At 35.3% G+C, this 23,175-nt stretch overlaps 1 protein-coding gene across 3 annotated transcripts in view; it reads right to left on the bottom strand.

Annotated features, from left to right (window-relative positions):
- The window catches only part of Sesn (Sestrin), a 516,933-nt gene that overhangs the window by 438,866 nt on the left and 54,892 nt on the right, over nt 1-23,175 (bottom strand). For all 3 annotated transcript variants that reach the window (XM_067775363.1, XM_067775371.1, XM_067775366.1), the window contains one exon: nt 13,644-13,736. The gene's annotated coding sequence lies outside the window, so the exon portion shown is untranslated. The remainder of the gene's footprint in view (nt 1-13,643; nt 13,737-23,175) is intronic.

Genomic DNA, 23,175 nt, shown 5'->3' with positions numbered 1-23,175 from the left:
TGTTGCTAATATTCGTAACAATATATTAGAATAAATATCACCAAATTTAACGCTTTTATATATAAGAGAGTAATTGCCAAAAATATCTATCTGAACGATCGGTTGTATGGGATATATACTATATATAGCTCCGATCAAAGTTATTTTTTCAAAAAATCTTCGATGATATATTAAAATATATATCACCGAGTTTCACGTTTATACTTTCTAAATTGTTGCAGGAATGAGCAAAATAGTGTTATCTGAACGATCGGTTGTATGGGAGATATATGTTATAGTGGTCCGATCCTACCGGATCCGACAAATATCCAATATAATACAAAATTACATCCTTGTGCCAAATTTCATTGAGATAACCCAAAATTTGAGGGACTAGTTTGTGTTCAAACAGACAGACGGACGGACAGACGGACGGACAGACGGACGGACGGACAGATGTACATGGCTATATCAACTCAGTTCGTCGTCCTGATCAATTCGGTATACTTAATGGTGAGTCTATCTTCGATATTTCTCAACGTTACAAACATCGGACCAAAGTTAATACATATACCATTTCATGTTCATGAAATACCATTTCATGTTCATGAAAGGTATAATAAAAACACTATTCACCGATTTCTTGAAGTTAGCAGTTGGAATAAAAAAGTAAGTCAAGTAACTTTATTTGACACAAATAATTCGTTTTGGAAAAATAACATATCTCTTATTATGTTTACAAATAATAGGAAATAAAACATATAACAAGGGCATAAGTTAAGTAATGATACGCATTTGTAGGAAAATATATTGAATAAAACATTACAAATTTACTTATGTACGTTTTCGAAGAACAAACTTATTATGGAATAAAAGCACAAGTTAGATATGCTATTTTTCCAGGCACAACAAAATAACAATTAGCCGCTTCACTTGCTGAATTCCAAACAGGACACATGGACACAAGTGAAGCGAGAATCAGCGGATATTAGATAACTGAGATATGTTGTTATTCCCCACGCAAACAGCAATAAATTTGACTTGAGCTTTTTGCCTTTTCTTAATATCTCGTTAACTATTGGAGTGATCTTCACAAAATTTTTACACAATATGAAATCGAATAAGGAGAATTCAACCATGGTAATAACTCAATTTGTCCAAAAATGCACTTGTGCTGTTAAGCCTTGTGACCACAGATATATTAACAATCCTACCCACCTTAATGTTTATTTTTTCTTTATCTGCTTATTTGTCTACATTCGATGAAAACAAATTAGCCAATGCACGCGAATTTCTAAGACAGACAACCAAAAAAAAGTTACAAAAAGTTTTCACTTATTCAGCTTGGCCTTAGAAGGCACTAAGCATTAGAGATATACGCCGCCGCCGAATGTCAAAAATATCGGCGCGGTGGCGGCAGCGTCCGTCGCGTTACTATATTTTCTACTCGTTTAAGACTGTTTAGACCATTTATTGTTCATTCGAATATTGGTCGGATATGGTCGAAAGTGGTATCAACGGAAACGCATAACTGCCAATTATAAGAATGCAATTGCGAAAAACTAGTCCCTTGTAGTGAATCACATTGATTATAGCCTATCAACCAAGTTTAAATATCATCTACACGTTTCGGCTCCTGTTACTTATGTGAACACGTACGCATATATATTTACCAGGTAGGCTTTGTCCTTCGCAAGAATACTCAAAGTGGTGAAGCAAAAGCTTTCCCATGACTATCGAACTAATGACTGTGTGTGCTACTACCCTAACGTAATTGACAGTCGAACTAGTATGAAAACTGAGGCTATGCGGTCATCCTAGCTTATGTCCTGGCATATGGTGTGAGGGTCGGGAGCCGTGCTAGCGACTGGTGGTCGCGATTGCTACTGCTCGCACATCGGGAATTGCAGCTCTTAAAACCAACCGAAAAAACTGGAGGCGCCTTGTGCCACGAGAGCCATGAGTATTAATAGACCATTAATAGCAACCATAAGTCGCGTTTGTGCGTGACCACCAAGGAGCCACAAATGATTTAAAGAAATTATGTTCGCGACGATTATTAGGAGTTAACCCCAGGTGAAACTACACTTTGCACGAGATATTCAGACATACATTTTATGTATCTCTATATCTTTTCAGCAGACGCAATAGTATCAATTCCAACGCCCGGAGTTAGGTTGGAAGCCTCTCTGGAGTAAGTGAACGAGGGACAATCCCTCGGCAAGGAGCTACTCCTGAAAATTTTTGAACGATCTGCGAGATTTTGAGGCAAACCCCCGGATCTTTCCGAAATGGCCAAAACGTTGATTTTCGTAAATGCATACAAACAAAACCTTTCCTAAAAATTATTCTTTTAAATAGAAAGTCAAGCTTTTTAAAGTAAGAATACCGGCGTTCGCCGGTGCGCCGCCGATAAAGTAATCGGCGTAAACATCTACTAAGCATATCACTGCAAGAATGCGTGATCAGCTGGAAGATACTGAGTTCGCTCATTTATACACACATAGTAATTGTAAGACACTTTCAAGATGTCAAACCGATTTAAAATAACGTACCGATCCGCGATGCTTTAGTTGCACATATGGACTCTCAAATTTTTTTGGGAAAGACACGATAGTCCAAGGAGTGAGGGGTCCCGTTAGCAGCACTTAAGGAAGGGCGAAAAGGATAAAATCAGTTTTCTACGGCCACTCAACGATAGTAAATAACACTTCTAGGGGACGTTATAACGTTGTCAAAATTGGACAACGGGCCATTATATTAGTTATTTCTAGATACAGAAAATTGAGAGTATCGCTCGAGGGAAGCCGTATGTATATAGTGATAGTGAATTCACAATTTTTAAAATGGAAGATGGTGGGCTGATTGAGCTATACTCGAAGCACATACAGGTCAGACATCAACACAATCATTATTTGGCGCTTAACCGCCCAAACAATTTTGGCCGTTTCGTAACAAGTCACGCCAGCTATACCTGTATCGCGATATCTGACGCCATTTGGGAGTACCAACGGGGGTGAAGTCTTCCTCCATCCGCCTCTACCAGCCCCCTCCTCTTCTTCCAAACTGTGACGTCAACTGAAATACTTTCTTGACCTCGTCGTCGGCATCAGGAACAGGAGCATAAGTCTTCCGGAAAGCTTTTCTCTCGAACACTCCAAAAGCCATTTCATCTTCTCTCGACACCGTCCATGATTCCGAGGGATACATTGCGAGAGGACTTAACTTTTTTTTTTGCCTATTCAGTCCAAAGTAGTACTTATTGTTAAGAGTTATTCCACCATTTGATTTTCAAGCTAACATTCCTTTATCTTCTAACTCTTAGATATACAATGTCCCCCACATTCTCGAATTTTCGTCCGTCAATAATGACGTGCTTGCCAAGACGTAAATGTCGACTTTTTCTTCCTTAGATAATAGCAATTACTTCGTCTTCTCCTCAGGTCAGACACTCTTGTCGATATCTGCGATGTAGTAGTAGAGAAGCTTCGAAGGTAAATCGCGCCAAGTATTTATTTGTTTAATTATATGTACGGCGGCCACCGTGGTGTGATGGGTAGCGTGCTCCGCCTATCACACCGTATGCCCTGGGTTCAACTCCCGGGCAAAGCAACATCAAAATTTTAGAAATAAGATTTTTCAATTAGAAGAAAATTTTTCTAAGCGGGGTCGCCCCTCGGCAGTGTTTGGCAAGCACTCCGGGTGTATTTCTGCCATGAAAAGCTCTCAGTGAAAACTAATCTACCTTGCAGATGCCGTTCGGAGTCGGCATAAAACATGTAGGTCCCGTCCGGCCAATTTGTAGGGAAAATCAAGAGGAGCACGACGCAAATTGGAAGAGAAGCTCGGCCTTAGATCTCTTCGGAGGTTATCGCGCCTTACATTTATTTATTTTTTATAATTATATGTTCTCGGCGGTCACCGTGGTGTGAAGGTAGCGTGCTCCGCCTACCACACCGTATGCCCTGGGTTCGCACCCCGGGCAAAGCAACATCAAAATTTTAGAAATAAGGTTTTTAAATTAGAAGACAATTTTTCTAAGCGGGATCGCCCCTCGGAAGTGTTTGGCAAGCGCTCCGGGTATATTTCTGCCATGAAAAGCTCTCAGTGAAAACTAATCTACCTTGCAGATGCCGTTCGGAGTCGGCATAAAACATGTAGGTCCCGTCCGGCCAATTTGTAGGGAAAATCAAGAGGAGCACGACGCAAATTGGACTAGAAGCTCGGCCTTAGATCTCTTCGGAGGTTATCGCGCCCTACATTTATTTTTTTTTTTTTTGTATATGGTCTAACCGATATGTTTGCGAGGTCTATACTTACTTATTGCGTCAATATAAGCAAATCTGAAGTAAGATTACTTACTGCTGATGATGTCAACATGGGAAGGAAAATGCGCAGATGAATCGATCTCTTTACCGATATTCCACACTGCAGACTATAGCGACTACACATACTAAATGCATTGGTGATGCGGTAACCTACATGAACACAATCAAGGCAACATTTATGGTGGACCTAACCATGCACTGACATTTCTACGCTGAGGTTGCGCTGCTTAGCTAACTGCTACACTTTTTTGAATCGTTGCCCTTTTCAGCACTAACAAATTGTTAGAAATTCACCAAAATGGAAACTGTGACTGTGTTGGTATGAGCAAAATAATCGTAGTGGTAGTGGTTTGGTCGTTGACTAACGAGCATGGAGGCATGACGTATACACGTCACGTGGAAATGAAATTAAAATTTGCAAAATATATTCAAATACTCCCAAAAAAATGCATTGTTTTTGATTCTCAGACCAAATTGGCCGATTAACATATCAGCAGGAAATTATCTAATGATGATAAATTATTGCCTTTAAGTGTTAAAATAGGAGAAAAAAATGTATTTTCAGAATATGTGGGAACTGAAATAGAATGTGAAGGAAAGTCTTATTTAATTTTAAAAGAAGAAGAAATTTTAGCTCTTTTAGATTAAAAATATTTTTATAAAATGGAGATGACTAAATATGTCAAAACAAATTATTTTTTCAGAAAATGCACGTATGCGGAGGTAAGCCAAGAGCATCGTTCGCTCTTCTTAACTTCCTTTGTATTAGGTCGGTTGAATGTTTGTCCACTTTTCATACAAATCTTGCAATCGATTTTTATTGAGCATTTACATATAGATTAGAACACCGTGACAAAGGAACAAAAGGGGAAAAATCCGTTAGATTGGGCAGGGATTGAAGCAATTAGATAAGAATTTTCAAACCAGCTTTTAAGAAAACTTCTCGATGAGCTAGAGACTTGAAATTTCAAACTTAATTCAGGGGTCTATGACAGCCGATGACACGATACAAAAAGATTCGCTAGGGGACGCACGGGACGAGATAAAACGGAGGGAATTTTGGGATTGAGTTTTATGTAAATTCTCACTAAGCTACAACTGCAAAACTTCACAGATAGAATAAGACGACGAGAAAATTTAAGAAAAGGCTCACGGATCGAAATATCTAGATAAGAATTTGGAAATTTGGTGTTTTGAGATCGATTTTAAAGTAACTTCTCATTGAGCTACAAACATGAAACCTCAGAGACAGGTTAAGACACCGTGACAAAGGAACAAAAGGAGAAAAAATTCCGTTAGGTGGCGTACGGATCGAAAAAAATCGAAAAAATTAGATAATAATTTGGAAATTTGAAACCGGGTTTTAAGTAACTTCCCTATGAGCTAGAGGTTAAAAATTTAGAGCTTAATTCAGAGGCCGATGACAGCCGATGACACAATACAAAAAGTTTCGCTAGGAGGTGCACGGACTGAGATATTTAGAAAAATCAAACGGAACGGCGGGAATTTTGGGATTGATTTGTATATAAGTTCTCATTGAGCTACAAGCGTAAAACTTAACAGATAGGTTAAGACGCCGAGAAAATGTAAGAAAAGGAGAAAATAAAAATAAAATAAAAACATTTTAAGCACTTCCTTTATATAAACGGACAAAAATCAGAGAAAAATGTCTCTTTATATAAAGACATATTCTTGCTAAAATTTGATTTTTAAATTTTGACATAGAAATTGCATAAATATTTATATTATGAGTAGTAAAAATATTAAGGTGGAGTGCAATTGATTGAATTATAATAACTCCTTTCCTACCAACAGGGTGGAAAAATGATATATATTGGAACGATTTTCCGTCATCCCTTGTCAAATTTGATTTTGAGACAAACCGGTTTCGGCGTTGTGCCATCATAAGTGTCGATTTTCGTTCTGGAAACGTTCTGAGAATCGTTACAATATACATCATTTATATTTTTACTTCTCATAAATATTTTTCCAATTTCTATGTCAAAATTTAAAAATCAAAGCTTAGCAAGAATATGTCTTTATATAGGGAGATATTTTTCGCTGATTTTTGTCCATTTATATAAAGGAAGTGCTTAAAATGTTTTTATTTTTTTTTTATTAAGTTCATATGTCAAAGCAATAAGCGTTTAAGCAGACAATATGTGGTTTGCAAAATACGAAAAATGGACAAATATATCTCCGAGTATGTAGGAAAGAACTCCCCAAGCTAAATTCTTAATCTAACGTATCCCCACCCAGCAATTCGTAAACAAATCGGAAACCGCTCTTACAGTTGGGCTTTGGTTTCATAGTTAATAGCGGGGTACAGTTTTCGATGTCGAAAAAGTATGCGGTTGAAACTGTTAACGTAAAGATTTTGGTTTAATACCTTGTTTAACAGTATTATGCGTGGAACATTATACATTTTTGTTTTGTTTTTATACTCAGCGTGCTTTGCTTTGACACCTACCATATTAAGTAGAAGAAAATGAAAAAGTTCTGCATGGCGAAGTCAAAAGCCCTTGGAATCTTGGCAGGAATACTGTTCGTGGTATTACATATATAAATAAATTAGCGGCACCCTTTTAAAACCCTCATTAGTACCTTTAATTTGATACCCATATCGTACAAACGCATTCTAGAGTCACCCCTGGGCCACCTCTATGGCGATATCTCTAAAAGGCGTCCACCTATAGAACTAAGGCCCACGTCCTTTTAAGATACTCATTAACAAGTTTCATTTGATACCCATATCGTACAAACACATTCTAGAGGCACCCCTGGTCCACCTTTATGGCGATATCTCGAAAAGGCGTCCACCTATAGAACTAAGGCCCACTCTCTTTTAAAATACTCATTAACACCTTTCATTTGATACCCAAATCGTACAAACACATTCTCGAGTCACCCCTGGGCCACCTCTATGGCGATATCTCTAAAAAGCGTCCACCTATTGAACTAAGGCCTACTCCCTTTTAAAATACTCATTAACACGTTTCATTTGATGCCCATATCGTACAAACACATTCTAGAGGCACCCCTGGTCCACCTTTATGGCGATATCTTGAAAAGGCGTCCACCTATAGAACTATGGCCCACTCCCTTTAAAAATACTCTTTAATACCTTCCATTTTATTTTTTCTCCAAAGCTCTCAGCTGAGTATGTAATGTTCGGTTACACCCGAACTTAGCCTTCCTTACTTGTTTGTTTTTAGTACTGGCAGTAATTTTTTTCTTTTGAAACTCATTTATTGTCTGCGCACGCGCGTTTTGCATGATAATTTTTTTTAACGAAGCTTAGATTGATAGTTTTTGCTGTTAATTTTTAAAGCAATTTGACGTATTTATTTTGAACATCATGAATCGTATCACATAACAGGGGGACTCATTTAACCTTATAAATGCCTTTTAAGTGTGTAAACGTATAAATTTATCTAGTGCGTAAACGAACTGTCAAATTTTGTATGAAAAATCATTTACACAATTTGTATAAATTTACGCGCACATTTCATGGTGTAAACGCGATAAACTCAAATGAATGCAACCATGCAAACATGACAGCCGTCATTTTCATCAGAAATCTCCAACATCAGCAAGTCATTTACAAGAATATCTTAGTAAAGATATTTTAGTTTTGATTTTTCACTTAATCTTGGCATTTTTTAATTTGTATAACAATCAGAAACTTTTTTTGGCAATAATACAGCTGATCGACAATTAAGTTTATCAATAATATTACTAGGTGCGTTCATATAACAGCGTGTGTTAATGGATATAATTTTACACCTTATAAATCTATATGCTTTAGTGAGTCCCCCTAATTTTGCACTTCAGGCAAACCACTTTATTTTCAGCTTATTTGCAATTTACCAATTCTTTTTATAAATAAATATGATGCCATTTAACACTTTGTTTTGCAAATTATCTGCAAACGAAACAAAAAATTCGGTAAACAATACTTTTTATAAATTTTGTATCTACTTTTTTTTTTTGCTCCAAACAAACAGTTTGTTTTGTAAACAAATAGGAGCTGCATAAATATAAAATTTTTATCTAATCAAATAATGCGCAGACACGTGTATTATAAAACTTAAGGGGTAGACAGATAGCGACGCTTATCCAAATAAAGTAAGCAGTTAAATTCAGTTTGCCCAGGTCGTATTTACATTCTACATGTATCCCGAATTTATTGTAAAAAATTTTGTGAAATTCCTCTTATTCCAAACCTTCTCCTAACGTTCGAATCGCTAAACTGTGGAATAAATAACTCCAATATTCTATAATAGAAAATGGGCTTTATTAGACTACTTTGAGAGTACTTCACAATAACACTTATACTTCACAACCAATAGAGTGCTTAAATCAAACTGTTTACTGATCATTCATCTTGCGCTGCTTTTATACTCTCCGTTGCTTCATTCGCATATTTCTACTCAAGTCTAGACGTTTCGCCTTCTAGAACTGCTGTATCTCCTGCTTGGTAATTGAGCGACATATATGCGTGTGTATGTGTGAGTGACTCTTCGGCTGATGGCTACGTCTGTATGTGAGTTATCTCTTCGTTTCCTTGTATGTATGTGTGTAAATGATGATTGATTTGATGTACACAAAGTGGCAGCTTTCTTTATTGTTGTTGTGCCTTTATTTACTTGGTGTCAGTTTATTGAAGCTAATATTCGTCACAATAGCATTTCTATAGCTGATTATGCAGCAGTTTATTGTGACATCTAGCAGTTAGTAGCTGTGCAAGTCGAGGATTCCTTCAATTATACTGTCGCAACTGATTATTCCAATGTGATTGCGATTATTGAAAAGGCTGATTGTAAAGTACGATATAGATCATATTGCTCCTTTTTGAATTTTCAGTCAAAACAACGAATAAAAAATCGCTGCCTCTGAAAATACTCAGCCACAAGTCAAGTGGTTTCTCAAAAAACAAGGGATCTGCCAACTCAAGTGGCAGTGGAGGGCGCAAATTTTGGTTCATACTTAGGTCTTAGTGCTTCTCAAATATCATTTGGTACTTCAATGAATGAAACTAAAAGCGTGGCATTTGCAGAATAGTGTGTGGGCAGGCTTTGATGAAGTGGATCCTATCTCACCTGTAAGGCAAGGCAAGAGGCAAGGAAGGAAAGCAAAAAAAGAAAGAAAAGGGAAGGGGGTTTGTTATGTATGTGTTATCGACGAGGTATAGACGAACTATCGCGTATTATAAATTTGCTGTCTTTAGCAAAGGTCATCAAAGAGTTATCGATTATTTATCGGAAAGTAGTCCGTTTGCTATCTAAAAGTGTTCGATTTGTTTTCGAAAAGTTATCGCTTATTTATTGAAACTTTTTTTACTGAAAACTTATCGATTTGTTGTCGAAAATTTTTCGACTTGTTATTAAAAAGTGATCTATGTATATATACCAGCTTAACAGCGTGTTATCAATTTTTACCAAAAGGTTTTCGATTTGTTTCCCATTTACTATCGAAAATTTATCGATTATTCACTGAAAGATTATTGATATCCAATCAAAAAGTTATCGATTTGTTGTCAAAAATTGGTCAACTTTTTATCAAGAAATTATCGATTTGCTATCGGAGCAATACCAGCTTGTTACCAGTTTTATAACAGCGTTTTATAAATTTATTATCGAAAAGTTATCGATTATCTAACCAAAAGTTATCGGTCATCATCCATAAATAAAATAATATTTCTCCAGGGAAATATATATCACGTTCCGGAGGTGATATCCCACATCATTATTTAATTATTCTTAACAGAGATAGTTCTCAAGTTGACAATCAATCCAACAATCACTACCCAACCTTTGACAAATGTTGGAAAATTTAGAATTCTCGAGTTGTCCTCCAGCGTTATTATCGTTATCAAATTATTATACAACCTTTGAGAGATTTTGGGAAATGTACAGTTCTCAAATGAATATCTAGCACATTTCTCCGGTTGATATCCTACATTAGATATCGAGTTGAGGCGGAGTTGAAAAAAAATCTCCAAGGTGGTACCGCCAAAACCAGCAGCTTTTTATTGTGAGAAATAAAGACCTGGTTTATAGCAGTAATGAACCGTAATTAATCACAAATAAATTATATATATTTTATTTATTTTTGTGAAAATACTGTAGTATGGAATCTTACATTTGAGTCCAGTTAGAGAACCACAAGTTGGGAATTAAAATTTTTCAACTTAAGTAATAGCATTTTTGGCTTTATAAAAAAGTCCTCATTTGCTGAGTACAGTATAATTCTTGAGTTGAGCCACTGTTTCGAAACAACTCTTGACATTTTAGAAGTATGCCTAGTTATGAACTTAGCTCTAATGGTACTCAAACCCCAAATGCTTATTGGCTATATTGACGCCATTTCGAACGAACGCAAATAACTGATAGGTTAACTATAGTTTAACCCTGCCATATCGGCCGCTTAAGCACAGCTTAAACTTCAGTTAAAGTACATATACTGAAAAAGGGCGTGTGGCACTCCGGGACTGCCGCGGTAAAGCTATTGCATATTATCAACTTATGCAATTATAATATTTATGCAACATTTTGTTTTCTTTGATATTAATTCAAGTTTTGTCTTTGATATTAATTCAAGTTAACCTTTTTAAGCGTGGTGACCGATAAGAAAACAAATTTTTTACTTTTACTGAATAAATGAGAAGTTAATATTTAACTTTCACTTTAACTTTAACTTTATTTTTAACTTTAAATTTAACTTTAACTTTGACATTCACTTTAACTTTAACCTTATTTTAAACTTTAACTTTAACTTTAACATTCACTTTAACTTTTAACTTTAACTTTATTTTTAACTTTAAATTTAACTTTAACTTTAACATTCACTTTAACTTTAACTTTAACCTTAACTTTAACTTTAACTTTGACTTTAACTTTAATTTTAACCTTAACTTTAACTTTAACTTTAACTTTGACTTTAACTTTAACTTTAACTTTCATTTTAACTTTAACTTTAACTTTAACTTTACTTTAACTTTAACTTTAACTTTAACTATAACTTTAACTGTAACTTTAACTTTAACTTTAACTTTAACTTTAACTTTAACATTCACTTTAACTTTAACTTTAACTTTAACTTTAACCTTAACTTTAACTTTAACTTTGACTTTAACTTTAATTTTAACCTTAACTTTAACTTTAACTTTGACTTTAACTTTAACTTTAACTTTCATTTTAACTTTAACTTTAACTTTAACTTTACTTTAACTTTAACTTTAACTTTAACTATAACTTTAACTGTAACTTTAACTTTAACTTTAACTTTAACTTTAACTTTAACTTTAGCTTTAACTTCAACTTTAACTTTAACTTTAACTTTAACTTTTACTTTAACTTTAACTTTAACTTAACTTTTACTTTTACTTTAACTTTATTTTTAACTTTAACTTTCACTTTAAATTTAACTGTAACTTTAACTTTAACCTTAACTTTAACTTTAATTTTGACTTTAACTTTAACTTTAAGTTTAACCATAACTTTAACCTTACCGTTAACTTTGACTTAACTTTAACTTTCATTTTAACTTTAACTTTAACCTTAACTTTATCATTAACTTTAACTTTAACTTTAACTTTAACTTTAACTTCAACTTTAACTTTAACTTTAGCTTTAACTTTAACTTTTACTTTTACTTTAACTTAACTTTAACTTTTACTTTTACTTTAACTTTAACTTTATTTTTAACTTTAACTTTAACTTTCGCTTTAACTTTAACATTTACTTTAACTTTAACTTTAACCTTAACTTTAACTTTATTTTTAACTTTAACTTTCGCTTTAACTTTAACATTCACTTTAACTTTAACTTTAATCTTAACTTTAACTTTAACCTTAACTTTAACTTAAACTTTAACTTTCACTTTAACTTTAGCTTTGACTTTAACTTTATTTTTAACTTTAACTTTCGCTTTAACTTTAACATTCACTTTAACTTACTTTAACTTTAACTTTAACTTCAACTTTAACTTTAACCTTAACTTTAACTTTCACTTTAACTTTAACTTTAACTTTCACTTTAACTTTATTTTTAACTTTAACTTTATGATCCGGGGTGGGCGTGAGCTTAGCACCTGCTAACAAGCCAACCTAATATAAACGCACGCAAGTCATTTTCTGTCAAAAATTTCTCATGCACATACAACTTGTATGAGAGCAACTCAAATTGAATTTGCTGCGTGAAAACCTAACTCGATTTCCAATTTTTGTTCTGCGTGACATTTAGATTTGACGTTTGCACACATGCTTTACATTGTCGCAACGCATGCTTATTTATGTTAGGGCACCATAAGGCACGATAAGCGATAGCACAATGGCTACTTCGTGAAAATCAACGACAGCTCTTTTAGTTTGATTTCGATGGTCGTACGGTGAGGAAGTGTCGCACGCGCGCTTAAAACAGAGTACCAAAGAGTGCGTGTGACACATGTTTACGTTCAAGCATTGAAATCAAACTAAATAAATAAATGATTTTGCTTTCGTGCTCGCTAAGCGTTCGTGTTTACTAACACATTCTCAATTTGGTAACCGTGTAAATGTAGTGGTGCCCACCGCTGTTTATGATAGAGATCCAATTTTATGTATTTGGCCTGTTGCTAACACCTTTACGAACATTTTCGAATCTTTTCGAACCTTTTCGTGCCTTTTCGGATCTTTTTTGACAAATATCCGTTACGGTTTTTTTTGATTTCGTCGCCAAGCCCGCGATAAAATCTATGCAATAGCTTAAAAACTCTAGAATAAGTTTAAGCGTTGTTTAACTGACAAACTGAGTTCAACTTGTACTGAAAAACCAGGCCTTAGTATTACTTTTTGCTGCCCTTTTTTCATTTTTGAGTTATCTGGTTCAGTGTGTTACCCTATAGCAAACATTAAGTTGATTTACTACGTCTCATGCATAAAAAGTGACGACTTGTTTAGAATAGATATGCTGAATAAAAGGTGACCACATTTTTCTTAGAAACTCTAGTCTGAGCAAATGCTCACTTTTTATGCATAAGGCCTTCAATTTGAAAATTTTAGTAATTCCTTCCTATATTCTTTTCAGGGTTACTATTTATCCATTAGGGAGAGTCTCATCAAAGTCCATTTAGTTGCTTCGGAAAATAGCCTGAGCATGCAGAAAAACAAAAGGTCTAGTTATTATCCAGATGTACACTTCGAAAATTGGCGAAAATTTACGTTTTTTCAAGGAATGCTCGTACAATCCCTACATCACCTTAAGTAACTTTTTGGAAGTAGAAGTCAAGTTCAAGTACGACTGTTCTAAAGTTATACATATTTAGCATAGATTAACTTTTGTTGTCAATACTCACCACTGTATTTGTTTCTGCATGTAGTATTTAATTCTATATAATTATCTCGCAGATTGAATTACAACGCGATATGTTTGTATGTATGTTTGATAACTGCAAATAAACAAACGATAAAGATAAAACCATTTATTAGATTAAATATCAATCAAAGTTTTCTATGACAATAATGGATGAGTGGATGTGAAGGTATATTGAACAGGCATTAAAAATCTAAAAGTAGGCCGATATCAGTTTCAAAATAAACAATATATGAAAGCCATAGATATTGACGAACATATTTCTTTAATCTTTGTGGCGCTTTGTAATAAGCCTGTCGGAAGAGGATCTCTTCGAAGTCGAGTACGAAGATAAAGGTTGTTGTTGTTGTGGTAGCGAACATTTTGGGAAGACTTATCGATGTTGATGGCCCTTTGACGTACATATATAAATAGAAGCTTCCAAACCATCCACATCCCTTACTTCCATTAAGAGCTTGGGGTTTTTATTGGACGTTGAAGCAGCGCACTGCCGTCAATTGGCCCAATGAAACCAGGCTAATTCTATGTGTCCACACCCCTTGGGACGTTAGGCATAACCTTGACACCTAGATGTTGTTCGCGACCTTGCGCTTTTCTTGGCAACTTTAGATGGTCACCCGATTCCAATGTCATACAGATCGGCTATTTCTCTTGACAATAGAACTACTGTGATTTTTCCCGATAAACCAAGGATCGCATCATTTGTATAGCTGTAATACGGCAGGCTGCTAGTATATATTTTTGGTGGGTCATTTTAGATCCGTGCCATACTGGTGCTTCATATAATATTATCGAGCTGGTTACGTTGGAGGGGCAGCTTCGGCTGTGCCGCCGATGTTAGGCATTATTCGCGTTAGGAATCCACTAACTCTAGAAACTTTCTATCCCACCACCCTGAAGTGATCCTTAAAAGCTAGTTTTAAGTCAATGTTTATTCATAAATATTTCAAGAAAAGCCTTGATTTTATTTCATAAAATTGATTAGAACTAACTCATCCACAGTCCACTTTGAGTTCACCAAAACCGTTTCTGTCTTATTGCTAGCCATCTTCAGTCCCATGTTCTTTGGCCATTTCTTTATTCCTCCTATGGCGTCATTACATAATGCTTGAAGCAGACCCAGTTTCTTGACCACTGCTACTATGACAACATCACATTATTCTTAGCAGGTAAGCAGATGTGCTAAAGTTTCGTAGCGCTGTCATTATCTGCATCCAGTTCGCGGTGTTAAAGGTATTTCTAATAGCCAAAGTAATCAGCGCACAGACCTTCGTTTTATTTTGACCTCCGGGTATGGCTCACGGGTTGTATTGACAACTGTTTGTATTGCATTTGTCGTGGATCTTGGTTTTCGAAATCCAGGGCTTTCCAGGGTCTGCTGCAGAAGCTCACAAATAATACGCTCGAGAATCTTTCCTATCGAATCCAACAAAAGAATTGAATGGTCGGGCAACTTACCAGGTTTCAGCAAAAGGACCAGTCTTTGACATTTCCATGGGCCGGGGAAAACGCCTTCTTGGATATAAGCGTTGGCGTTGTGAGAGCCCCTGCTACCAAAGAAACAAGATTCGCCACGGGTAGGTGAGGTTGAAAATTAGGTTGTAGAAGCTATAAATTTCGCTTTCATCCCCTTGAAGGGTTACACTACCCAACACCTCGAATCAATTGGGTATTTTAGTCGCCTCTTACGACAGGCGAATCTGCCGCGGGTATATTATAAGCCCCTCAACCTCCTAGGGGCTATAAAATAACTCTGTACCAAGGGGGCCCACGTAATAGCTCTTTAGCTCCGTATGGCTCCCAACGTTACTTTGACTCCGGGTGGCTCTCAACAACAATCAAATCGATTTCAGAAAAATAACAGGAAATAATCAAATTTTGAGTTACGCTGGTGCCCGCATGCCACACCATCAATTGAGCGGCACGAAAATCGATAACATTCGTTTGGAAATACATTATTTGATTCGACTGCTGAAATTGTTTGTTTGACTGATATCTGACAAATAAATAGATAATAAAAAAAATAATAATAAATTAGAATCCAATAAACGTCTGGATTAGAGTGCCGGAAAGGGAATTGTGTAAGATTGAACATGTTTTGAATTTGGTGTGCGTTTTTGACAAAAATTTAAATAGAGCGTGGCTCAGCAAAATTCGGAGATATAAAGTTATACTACAAAGTTCTTAAAAAGATGTATACGAAACGAGAGCAGAGATAGAATAATTTTCAACTCAGTCGTCGCTATTCTATTAATCGATGTTATTACTAAAAACTATAGGGCATGGCTGGTCCTTTTCGCCAAGTGTTGTGTTATATATTATTACTAGGTCTCGATGCAGTACGACCTTTACTTAGATCTCTTCTGCTTGACCTTTCAGCCTAGTACTGTATGCAAAACATTTTACTGGGCATTCAACCTAGTGTCGTCTGAACTGCTTTGCTTCCCAGTTACCTATGGTCTATCTAGTGTGTGCCTTTATGAGTCCAAGGAAGGGGCTTAGACCATAGAATAGTGCTAAAGGACACTGCTTGGCTGGGTTGGCTGCCTTTTCATTACCTTTATGTCCCTGATGGATGCCCAAGAACCTGTCCTAACAAACCCTTTTTTGGTTCCAAGATCATACATTCATTCATATTTCATATTTCTTTATTCAGTCTATGATTTACAAAAATCTTACAGACTGTATTAAACATTATTACACATAAGGTTTATTTACAGTAAACTTAATTTAAAATGGAAAATAACATATTTTTAAAACTTCGACGAGATATCGCAAAATCAATACAATAATTATTATTGATTGAGTTAATATCAATTAGAGCGCGAGTGATCGGGCCATTAAGTGCGTAATTAGATCTAAACTGGTCAATTACAAACATATTATATTGGCGCAAAGTCCGTGATGGAACATAGAAGTTCAAAGACTCTAACAATATCGGGCAATCAATATTGCCATTGGAAATATCATAAATAAACATTATAGATGTAATTAATCTTCTACTTTCTAATGTGTGAAGATTAATTAGCTTACACCTAGAGATATATGGAGGAAGAGGCAGATCGAAGTTTATATCGTATAAACAGTACTTCATGAATATTTTTTGCACACGTTCGACTCTCTTATTGTGTACCTCATAATAAGGACTCCATATTATGGAACCATACTCAAGCCTTGACCGCACAAAGGCATTATATAATAGTTTTTTAGTATATGGGTCCTTAAACTCGGATCCATTTCTTTTAATAAAGGCCAGTAAGGAATATGCTTTGGGGATAATAAAATTTAAGTGCTCGGTGAATGTAAAAGACGAATCAAATACAACACCTAAATCCCGAATTTTATTCACCCTAAGTAACGGCTTATTAGAGACATAGTAAGACGAAATCAATTTATTACATAATTTGGAATAAGTTAAGTAATAACATTTGTTGGCATTCAGCGCAAGCTTATTTTTACAGCACCACTCATTATAATAATAAAGATTGTAGTATGAGAGTATCAACTCGTTCTTGATTCTGAAAAAAATTTTCAAATCATCAGCGTAAAGGAGATAATTGCATTGCTTGAAACAAGCACTTACATCATTGATAAAGAGAATAAAGAAAAGTGGGCCAAGGATACTACCTTGGGGCACACCTGAGGTTGCTACATAAGGCGATGACTTTACGTTGTCAATAACAACAAAATTTATCCTATTGGATAAGTATGAATAAATCCATTGTAAAAATGTTGAGTGGAAACCCATTTTTCGCAATTTAGCCAAGAGAGCTTTGTGCGAAACTCTGTCAAAAGTTTTGGATATGTCCGTATATATGCAGTCAACTTGACAACCATGAGTAAAAGACGAGATGCAGTAATTCGAAAAAACGACCAGATTAGTTACTGTTGAACGCCCCGGAACAAAGCCATGCTGACATGGGCAAATATAACGCTTAACTGCGGACGATAATTTAAACATCACCGTTTTCTCAAAAAGTTTTGAAATCACGGGGATCTTCGATATTGGCCGATAGTTTGTAACGTCAATTTTACTACCACTTTTATGAATAGGTTGAATAAAAGTAGTTTTCCATTCATCCAAAAAGATACCAGACTTTAATGATAAATTAAATATATGCAACAAGGGCTCTGCAACGGAAGCTACACATTGCTTCAGGAAAAAAGATGAAAATTCTTGATAATCACATTGCTTGGAGCTCTTGATCGTCTGAATACTTAAGATAATATCATCAATATCTAGAACTAATGTGGAGAAGTCGAAACAAGACGTTATCTCATTCAACATATCCCAGTCGTCATTCCATAGATCATCAATAGCAAAGTTTTCTTTAAAAAATTCTGCAAACAAATTGGCTGAATCACTAGACGATGATGAACTCTTGCCCTTGTAAGACACAGACAACGGTATTGTTGAAACCGATTGTTTGGAGCGAATGAAATTCCAAAACGATTTAGGATTCGATTTGATATTATTTTCGAAATTGAGAATATATCTATTGTACAGAAACTTATCAAGACAATTAAACTCCTTCGCGTAATTCAGATATTGTTGCTTGAGTTCGGGACTTCCTGATTTTTTTAAAAAGTTTATGATATTTATTACGCAAATTTTTTAGAGTCTTTAAGCTTTTGGTATACCACGGCAACTTGTAAACCTTTGCCAGGAAACGAGGAATATTAATATTCATTATTTCCGAGATATTACTTTTGAATAAGTCAAAGCAGTCTGAAAGATTGCGATTATTAAAAAGAGACTGCCAGTCAATATTTGAAATCAAATTATTGATCAAGGCAAAATCACATCGGCTATAATTGAAACCAACTTCATTATTGAGTTTAATATTTCCAAATTCATAAAACTTAATCTCCAATATCAATGGTACGTGATGTTTATCAGTATTAGATAACGGGCAGAGAGAACGAATTAAATTATAATTAAGATCATTACTAACAAATATAAGATCGAGGATTTTACCTAGCGTATTTTCAAAATCATTGATTTGAACTAACTGTAAACTATAAAAATTATCAACTAAGTACATTTCACTAGCTTGATTGACGTTAGTAGGTATGAGAGTTTTCTCACCTGGAAGATAATTCCATACGATTTTATTTAAGTTAAAATCCCCTAAAATACAAAATTTAGAATTCAAGTTAGTGCTCGAAACATGCATAATATTATTAACGTGATTTTCATAAACACTATCTACACTATTTGGTGGTATATAAGAAACACTGAGAAATAGACATTCTGTTTTGCCTTTTATACTGATTATAAGCTGATCAATAGAAGTATCAGCGATATTAAGAGGAACCTCCGAGGTTTGTAGGATTTTTCTTACAGCAATTAGCACTCCTCCACCTCGATAAAGTCCTGTACTTACACTATCACGATCTTTGCTATATATATTATACAAATTAAAATTTGATTGTAACGACCTTTTTACTTTGACTTTATCAAACTGTGATTTTTGCCGGCTCAAGGTCCAATGTAATAAAACACTTTTTTAAATATTTCCCAATATATTTCAATCTCCTTCGGAGATCGTCTTCAGGGGCTATAACAATAACAAACAAATATTCACATATAAAAAATTAGTTCTGAACTGCATGGCGAATTAACAAGTGTCGTGTATCGGACAAGATAATTAATGTATGTATGTATGGAAAAATTGTATCCCAATTGTATTCAGTTTTATATGTGAATATTTGTTTGTTATTGTTATAGCCCCTGAAGACGATCTCCGAAGGAAATTGAAATATATTGGGAAATATTTAAAAAAATGTTTTATTATACAAATTTTAATCAAAAAACTCATTTCTAAAAAAGTCCGCAGTAAGCCACGTCTCAACAAGAACTATCAAATCGTATTCTTCACTAGAGGTAGCAGCAAATACAGCAGAGGCCTTAGTTCTCATGCCTGATATGTTTTGAAAATATATTGATATTGAGTTCTTTAAAGAACGGACATCATCAATTAGACAGGAATTGTAGCAGTCATTACTGTTGACGGAGCGAGGACTTATGAGTTGTCCTTTTGCACCATAGTCCTTTGAAAAAAACGAAACGGCCTTACTTTTACATCCGATGGCCAAATTGACGAATCGAGCAACTTATTGTAATTAGATGCTGAGATCCCAAGCTTAAAATTAACACTCCGTAAGGACTTTTCATCTATGTCCCTTTTCGTAAGTTTTTGGCACCGCATTAATAAAGGCGAAATATTTGCAGTTCTTGATACATAGTCAACTATAGTTTCAGCATTCACAGATGGCTTAAAAGATGACAGATGAAGCCATTTGAATCGTACACTAACTTCTAAACTAGCATTAGAGTTACTACCAACAACTATTGGACGCGCCTTTTGGTTATTCATTCCATCACTTTGGGAACTATTTTTCAATTGCTCATTGGGATGTCCGGTATTAGAAGAATAAGAACGAAATGAAGCGACAGACTCTGCAGTATCAGAAACAGCGCCAGCTACAGCAGAATAACTACCAGCATTCACACTCCCAATATCAGCGACGCCAGCAGCAGCTGCAGCAGCATCTTCACCACCAACAAGACTCGTGCTCGCATTATCAAAATCACTAGCACTCAGTTGTTGAAGAGAATGAGATTGCACTTGACACTGCATTTTTATACTCAGTTGAGCAGAGCTCACAGAGTATATTAAGTTTGATTGGATAACGGTTGGTTGTACATATATAAAGGAATCGAGATAGATATAGACTTCCATATATCAAAATAATCAGGATCGAAAAAAAAAATTGATTGAGACATGTCCGTCCGTCCGTCCGTCCGTCCGTCCGTTAACACGATAACTTGAGTAAATTTTGAGGTAACTTGATGAAATTTGGTACGTAGGTTCCTGAGCACTCATCTCAGATCGCTATTTAAAATGAACGATATCGGACTATAACCACGCCCACTTTTTCGATATCGAAAATTTCGTAAAACCGAAAAAGTGCGATAATTCATTACCAAAGACAGATAAAGCGACGAAACTTGGTAGATGAGTTGAATTTATGACGCAGAATAGAAAATTAGTAAAATTTTGGACAATGGGCGTGGCACCGCCCACTTTTAAAAGAAGGTAATTTATAATTTTTGCAAGCTGTAATTTGTCAGTCGTTGAAGATATCATGATGAAATTTGGCAGGGACGTTACTCCTAGTACTATATGTACGCTTAATAAAAATTAGCAAAATCGGAGAAGGACCACGCCCACTTTTAAAAAAAATTTTTTTTTAAGTAAAATTTTAACAAAAAATTTAATATCTTTACAGTATATAAGTAAATTATGTCAACATTCAACTCCAGTAATGACATGGTGCAACAAAATACAAAAATAAAAGAAAATTTCAAAATGGGCGTGGCTCCGCCCTTTTTCATTTAATTTGTCTAGGATACTTTTAACGCCATAAGTCGAACAAAAATTAACCAATCCTTTTGAAATTTGGTAGGGGCATAGATTTTATGTTGTTAACTGTTTTCTGTGAAAACGGGCGAAATCGGTTGATGCCACGCCCAGTTTTTATACACAGTCGTCCGTCTGTCCTTCCGCATGGCCGTTAACACGATAACTTGAGTAAATTTTGAGGTAACTTGACGAAATTTGGTACGTAGATTCCTGAGCACTCATCTCATATCACTATTTAAAATGAATAATATCAGACTATAACCACGCCCACTTTTTCGATATCGAAAATTTCGTAAAACCGAAAAAGTGCGATAATTCATTACCAAAGACAGATAAAGCGACGAAACTTGGTAGATGGGTTGAATTTATGACGCAGAATAGAAAATTAGTAAAATTTTGGACAATGGGCGTGGCACCGCCCACTTTTAAAAGAAGGTAATTTAAAACTTTTGCAAGCTGTAATTTGTCAGTGGTTGAAGATATCATGATGCAATTTGGCAGGGACGTTACTCCTATTACTATATGTACGACTAATAAAAATTAGCAAAATCGGAGAAGGACCACGCCCACTTTAAAAAAAAATTTTTTTAAAGTAAAATTTTAACAAAAAATGTAATATCTTTACAGTATATAAGTAAATTATGTCAACATTCAACTCCAGTAATGACGTGGTGCAACAAAATACCAAAATTAAAGAAAATTTAAAAATGGGCGTGGCTCCGCCCTTTTTCATTTAATTTGTCTAGGATACTTTTAACGCCCTAAGTCGAACAAAAATTAACCAATCCTTCTGAAATTTGGTAGGGGTTAACTGTTTTCTGTGAAAACGGGCGAAATCGGTTTATGCCACGTCCAGTTTTTATACACAGTCATTCGTCTGTCCTTCCGCATGGCCGTTAACACGATAACTTGAGCAAAAATCGACATATCTTTAAAGAACTTAGTTCACGAACTTACTTGAACTCACTTTATTTTGGTATGAAAAATGAACGAAATCCGACAATAACCACGCCCACTTTTTCGATATCGAAAATTACGAAAAATGAAAAAAATGCCATAATTCTATACCAAATACGAAAAAAGGGATGAAACATGGTGAGGTAATTGGATTGGTTTATTGACACGAAATATAACTTTAGAAAAAACTTTATAAAATGGTTGTGATACCTACCATATTAAGTAGAAGAAAATGAAAAAGTTCCGCAGGGCGAAATAAAAAACCCTTAAAATCTTGGCAGGTATTACATATATAAATAAATTAGCGGTATCCAACAGATGATGTTCTGTGTCACCCTGGTCCACATTTTGGTCGCGATCTGGAAAACGCCTTCACATATACAACTACCACCACTCCCTTTTAAAACTCTCATTAATACCTTTAATTTGATACCCATACCGTACAAACACATTCTAGAGTCACCCGGGTCCACCTTTATGGCGATATTTCGAAACGGCGTCCACCTATAGAACTAATGCCCACTCCCTTTTAAAATACTCATTAACACCTTTCTTTTGATACCCATATTGTACAAACAAATTCTAGGGTCACCCCTGGTCCACCTTAATGGCGATATCTCGAAACGGCGTCCACCTATGGAACTAAGGATTACTCCCTTTTAAAATACTCATTAACACCTTTCTTTTGATACCCATATTGTACAAACAAATTCCAGGGTCACCCCTGGTCCACCTTTATGGCGGTATCTCGAAACGGCGTCCACCTATGGAACTAAGGATTACTCCCTTTTAAAATACTCATTAACACCTTTCATTTGATACCCATATCGTACAAACGCATTCTAGAGTCAACCCTGATCCACCTTTATGGCTATATCCCTAAATGGCGTCCACCTATAGAACTATGGCCCACTCCCTCATAAAATACTCTTTAACACCTTTCATTTGATACCCATATCGTACAAACGCATTCTAGAGTCACCCCTGGTCCCCCTTTATGGCGATATCTCGAAAAGGCGACCACCTATACAACAACCACCACTCCCTTTTAAAACCCTCATTAATACCTTTAATTTGATACCCATATCGTACAAACACATTCTAGAGTCACCCCTGGTCCACCTTTAT

This window comes from Eurosta solidaginis, chromosome 3 (assembly GCF_040869045.1).
Source record: "Eurosta solidaginis isolate ZX-2024a chromosome 3, ASM4086904v1, whole genome shotgun sequence".
NCBI lineage: Eukaryota > Metazoa > Arthropoda > Insecta > Diptera > Tephritidae > Eurosta > Eurosta solidaginis.
This window is presented reverse-complemented; position numbering and strand designations above follow the sequence as displayed.